This window comes from Symsagittifera roscoffensis, chromosome 4 (assembly GCF_963678635.1).
Source record: "Symsagittifera roscoffensis chromosome 4, txSymRosc1.1, whole genome shotgun sequence".
NCBI lineage: Eukaryota > Metazoa > Xenacoelomorpha > Acoela > Convolutidae > Symsagittifera > Symsagittifera roscoffensis.
The window spans coordinates 38,973,599-38,980,234 of NC_087065.1; positions in this window are offsets into that span (position 1 = coordinate 38,973,599).

Genomic DNA, 6,636 nt, shown 5'->3' on the forward strand with positions numbered 1-6,636 from the left:
TTTACATAGGGATCATTAGGTATAAATATTTTACATAGGGATCATTAGGTATAAATTTTTATATAGAGATCTTTAGCTATGAAAAATTATAAAAAGGGATCATTGGTTTTACTTAGGGAAACATATATATAGGGATCATCAATTATACATAGATTGAAAAGAAAATTGAAAAAAATATATAAAAAAAAAATTGAAAAAAAAACTTGAAAAGAATTTTTTTTGAAATGTTTTATGGAACGTTTTTTTTGGAAATTTTTTTCATGGGATCATTAACTATGGAAATTTTACATAGGGATCATTAGGTATAAATATTTTACATAGGAATCATTAGGCATAAATATTTACATAGGGATCATTAGGTATAATCTATACCCAATGATCCCTGTAGGGATCACTGCCCCACCCACCCGATCCCAGTGTCGTATATCTATACTACTTCCATCAATAATATAATTGGTTTATAAATATTAGCTTAGAACTGGTTCCACCCATCTGGGATTTAGAGAGTTTTTTAGTTTTTAATATCTTAATGATGTGAAGGACGGGTGATGTAGTTTCTTTTTGAAGTTGTGAGCTTTGACTTCTTGGAGAGAGGAGAAGTGTGGTTGTTGTGTTAGAAGGGGAAAATTTTTTTTGCTCGTCTTGCAAGATGGGTCTTGTAGATCGTGGTAGTCTTTAGTGATTGTGTCAAGACTTCTGATCGATGCAATGGAGTATCGGTTTCGTTAAGTTTAGAGCGAGAATGCGAGCAGGGTGAAGTTTGACTTTTCCGCGTGGAGTGCCAAGTGACTAGGATCGGTACGTTCAGTCAAAAGTAACATGGCCATTGGTCTGACTCAATGATTTTACTTGCTGCGTTGCTTAGTCCATACTTTAAATCCTTTGAGGTTAGTGTCTTTAGGCAGCAATGTAGTTGGGTCCTCATCTCCTTTGCTGCTCGTTCCTTGGGCTCTAAAAAATTTATACATACTGCATTTATGGTTTACATATATAATTACTTAAGTTTTAGTTATGTTTTGTTTTTAATTGTTATCGCAAAAGCGTTTCATTTTAGTTTGGTTATTTTTTAAGAGTCGCTCACACTAGAGCAACTCTTGGCAAAAAAAGAGTGTGGGTCACAAAGCGTGGTTGTAGCGCGATGGGTTAGGCCAGTAATAGAGCATACTCAGGACGTCCCTCTGGTTGGTGGGGCCACGAGTGTGTTATATTTTTATGGCCTTTTTGTGCAGAGTCTCTTTATTTGTTCTACCTTTTGTTTCAGATTTATTACTTAATTTTTTTTTTTTTGGTTTTGTCCTTTTCTTAAAAACAAATCTTTTGATTTGGGTTTGTCTTTCGACTTTTTTTTGTGTTTTATTTGGTGGTGGTCAAAGTTGGAAGTCGTTTTCAAAAGAATACTTTACCAAGTTCTAATCTGGTTTTAATCTGGTTTGGGTACCGTGGGATTTTCTTTCTTTGTCGGGCTATTAGTTTGTGGTTTTGTGACGTAATTAAGCTGCGTTGGTTATTTCAATTTACTATATAATTCTTTCCAACCGGGTTCAAGGAAAATTGAAACGTGTGAAAACAAGTTAGAATTATTATCAGTGAAAGTTGAAACTTAAAATTCCTTATTTAAACAGTTCTTCGTGGGCGAGCTGTGCGATTAAGGAAAGAGTGTGTGATTTATGGGCGACTGATTGATTATATTTATAAATGAAGTGTCTTGTAAAAAGGTTAGTAATCTTTAATTTATTTGCAATTTTTTATGAATTTACTACATTGAAATATTAATTTTACTGCTTTGGGGATTAAATTTAAGAAATTACTGCTGTTTAGAGGGAAAACTTCTCTAGAGGATTTAACTCATGACATTACTCTTATTTAAAGGTAAATTTACTGCTTTTAATTAAATACTGCAATTGTTAAACTCAGAGTAAAAGTTTACAGAAAAGAGAATGGTTATAAAAAACAGAACATTTATAAAGAATTGTTATTCGTGTTTAAACTTTATTAATTAAAAATACTTAATTTTATTACTAAGGGTCATCATCGGCAAAAAAATCTATTTGGAAAAAACATTGTAAATTGTGTCCGATGATGTTAGGAGTCTAGAAAGCAAGCGGATGACGTATTTAGTTTGTAGGAAAGGTCATAGAAGCTCGAGTGCTCTGATGGTCACGTGCTCTTCACAACTTAATGAGAATTCATGCGGTGTGTTTTGAATGAGGTTATAAAGCTTATGGAAACATTTTGTGTTGTGAAAATTTTCTAGGATTGGGACTTTGACGGGCTCTATATATTCGTGGGGGACAATTAGTGGGCGAGATTAATCAACGTTAAAAGTTCTGATTAGTGTGCAGGATATATATTTTTTTCATATGGGGTTGTAACTTTGGATGATTCCTTGCATATTAGTGTCTTTTATACAGTATGTTTAAATAAGGAAGACTTGTGAAGTATATTTACAGTTTAAAAAAATGAATCGATGTTGTGGGTTTCGTGATTTTGTATAAGATGTATAGTGATGTTGAATAATTTTATAATTAGTGTATGTGTGAGTTTGTTTTGTGCGTAACATTATTTGATGTGAGCAGTGTAAGTCAAGTTCTTTTGATGTAAGGAAATTGAAAAGTAATGAGAAAAAATTAAATTTTTCAAAATAAAAATTGATCTCGCAAAGTCCTGTGGATATAACATTATCATATTTTTTCTTCATGCAGTTAATGACAATTACATATTGCGATTTTATGAAAAATTTTTCAGTTTTTTGGGGACTAGTATTGGTGACGTTTTTTAAAAATGTATCTTCCATATAACGTGCAATAGCGTGATCATAGTGGTTAATTGAGAATCGGTTTGCTTTCGGTGCAACAAACCTATTTAGTGCTTGGGTAAGTCCGATGGCTGTGAATTGTTTTTCATGAATTTCTGTTGTTAGGTGATGTAGTCCAGTTTGACATAATTCATTGTCTTCTTGGTTATTATATAATGGAAGTGATAATGGGTTAGTGGAATGGTAATATGATGTCCATGAAAGTGTGGGAAACAGGTTATATTCGTCAACGTAAGTTCGTTGATGGGTGTTAGTTCTTTGGTAGTAAGTGTATTGTGGAAAGTATGGTAAGAACATTTGTAGAAATTCTTGAGTATTAGTGGGGAGTGGATGAACGGAAAACATGTAGGAGGTCGGGGGTTGGGAAGCATTTGGGCATTCAGATGTTTGAATACTCGGTGGGCTCGGGTTTCTTCAATTGTGGATGCTGGTTTGGAGGATGCGGAAGATGTAATGGAATGCGATAAAAGATGAATTGTATGTGTGCTAGGGTTTTGAAGCTGTTGTTGTAAGGTGATGAAATTATTAAGCTCGTTTTCTCGCTCTTCATTGACGGGGCTAGGGGTTCGGGTTGATCTTTGGTCATTGTGGAGAGAATCGAGGTTGCGTCGGTGTAGGAAGAAGGGGCTGGGGAAGGTTCATCGGGAGTTGGGGTGTGGAGTGGACGGAAGGGGGTTGCGAAAAAGTGGACGGGCTGGGCTCGGAATTTTGGAATTCATTTTGAGTTTCAATATCGGAATTCTTAAATTGTGAGGTTGTATGAAAAACTGTATGTGTGGAATTATCATCAAAATCCATGCGTGGTGAATCATAAGTGTTTGATGGTATGGGAGAGGGAGTGAGATCACGGATTGATTTGTTAGGAGAGTGACGTTGGAGATTGGATGCGTAAGAAAGGGAACGGTTGAGGGATCCAATCTGGTGGCTCATCGTGGGCTAAAAAGATGGTTGTTCTAAGAACGGAATTTAGTGGTATGTGGCTGTTGTATGATTTATTCGTATGTATCTTCTATATTCGGTTGATGAGCAACTATATGAGTAACTGGACTTCGTGGGTAGCTATGACTTGTAGAGATGGGCTCTGCTTTTGCTGTATTGCTATAGTTTCGTGGTACTAAAGGTAACGGAGGGCTATTATGTAAATTGTGTAATTGTGGTGCAGTAGGTGTTGTATTTCTGTGTCTCGTGAATTATTATATGCATTTGGTTTGGTTGATAGTTTTTTGTGGAATTAACTTATTTGAGCGTCTAGAAGTATTTTGTTAATTGAGGTCGAAAATATTCCAAATTCCCTTCGAATAATTTCCGTGCTACACTTGCTTGTTTGTTTACTTGTGTGTGTAATGCGCATGTGTTATAGATTCCTTTCAACAATGAGATGAGAAATCCAGAAAAATAAACATTGCGTATATTATAGCAAAAATTTCTAAAATGTAGTAGGACCATCCTAAAAGGGCGAGAAGTTCGTTCTTTAAGTTCACAAAACTGAAAATATTACTAGGTGAAATACCTTGTGGACGGTGTTTTTCATCGTTTAAATAGATGTAACTTTTTATATCTTTAAAAAGTTCACTGTAGTCTTGTGCATAGATGTGTGAAAATCCTGCGGTTTCTGCAAGTTTTCTTAAATTTCGTTCAATGGATTGTCTTTGTATTGTATCCCATTTTGTGAGGAGTTCAAGAAATTGTTGTGTGCGAATGTGATGTTGTAAATCAGATCTAGAGTATATACTTATTGATTTTAAATCTATATTTGTGTTTTTAGCAATAGATCTGATACTTTCTGATGAAAATTTCTTTAATGGTGGCATAAGTGTAGGGTATGGTGTGAGAAGATAGTATTTATCTTCATCTGGATTTAGCTGTAAAACACTGTGGCTATTTTCAGATCCACATGGGAGGGATGTATCCCAAAAATATGTTCGTCTAGAAAGTATGTCAAAAAAATGTACCTTAATTTTGTAGAATATAGGGATTCTTTTGTAACAGCTGTTATCTTCAAAAACATATACTGGTGATATTTTTTTCGTAAATGTGTAACACCATAATACTCTTCCTTCGTAATCTATTAAATTTGATTGGTTGCCTGATATTAAATATCCTGCATACGGAATTTTTAATACTGCAAGTGATCGTAAAATTTGTGTTGGTTCAATTTCTTATAAATTATGAAGCGTTTCTAGTTCTCATAGTGATATTTCTTGAAAAATTCTGTTTATTGTATTGTCCAATTTCATGTCTAAGTCAACGCTTTTGTCTTGTGGGCTAAGTTTTCCACCAGTACTTCCTGTGTTTTGCAGAAATATTTTTGGGATATTTGTTTTTTCGCCGTTTTTATTGTATACGTTGGATATGGGTTACTTAGTAATTTTCCTCCTTTCATATTGAAACTTTTTTTGTATTCGACAATTATTTCTGAATATTGCTTCATATTTGCAAGCGAGTTCTGTTTCAGAATAGATTTGAAAACGAGTTAGTTTATTTTCTATTCCATGGATATTGTTGTAACAATTTCTGTTTTGTCGGATTTTATCAGGGTTTACTTTATCATGAGGGATTGATTCAATAAAGTATTTTTCATGAAATTTTATCATTCTTGCGTGTAACTTGAAATGTGGTACATAAGTCTTTGCGGAACAAAACAATGGTTGCTTGTGTTCTTGTTGTTGGATCGCAATAACCTTGGTCATTTTTGTAATCGTATTGCTTGATAAATTATGGTGTCGTCTTTCAGATCTCGTGTTAGTTGTATTTTTTCTATTTGGATTTCCCAATTGAAAAACATTATTTCTTGATATGCTTTGTTTTTTGTGTCAGCTTTGCAATTAGAAGGTGCGTTTATTCCAATATGTGGCATCCAATTTTTATCATGAAAATCATAAGTTAATCGTCCATGTGCGTTGTGGAGCGGGTATTTAATGTCTGATTTTATATGACCTTGGTATCTTTCAAGTTCTGCTTGGAGTGCAGAGTCTGGAGAAACTTGAAACCTTACCAATTTTCTGTATGTGCCTTTATTTGTAGTCAATTTTAATCGTTGAAGCTCGTTTTCACAAGCTTCATGGTTAAGATGTAAGAGTCATTTTATATTGCTTTGATAGAAAAATTCGTGATCGAGTCTTTTTTTGTTTGCATTTTAGACATGGGAACAATGTGTTTTTTTTCTCTGAGAATGTTGCTATGATTTTGTATCCTGTTAAGGTTGTAGCTCGGGTTTTTGAAAAAAGTGTCGCTACTATATTCGTTGTTTCTATTTCTCATGGTTCGGATTCGCATTGAGTTACTTGGTTTATGGCGTATTTATGTAGTGTTTTTTGTTCATTTTATTTACAATCCTTTTGTGTGACTAATGAATCTTGAGGTCTTCGAGGGAAAAGGATTTTATTAGGTGTTATTTCTGAAAAAAAAGAGGAGGGGGGTTTGGAGTAAACAGATTACTAAAAGAAATTTGTGTAGGATAATCCTGAATATGGGTTATAGAATGTAATGTATCCAATTGTCTTTTTTGTATATTTAACGTATTTATACATAATTTCCGTTGTGACAAATAGGGGAAGTTATGCGCTGTTATATTTGGTGGAGCTAGGGAAAGAGTGTGATGTACTATATTAATTTGTTTTACTGTTATTTCATTTTTTAAGTGTTAAATTGTCTTGTGTAAGGATTTGTTTTTGTGTTGCTGTATGTCTTGGTGAATATCGAGTCTGTATTGTAATCTGTTGAATGCCCAATTATGTGGTCTGTTGCTATAAAGATGTTGACCAAACAAGGGAGGAGTGCAACGAATGTATTTCAGTCTAATCGTAGGGGTATATTATTGG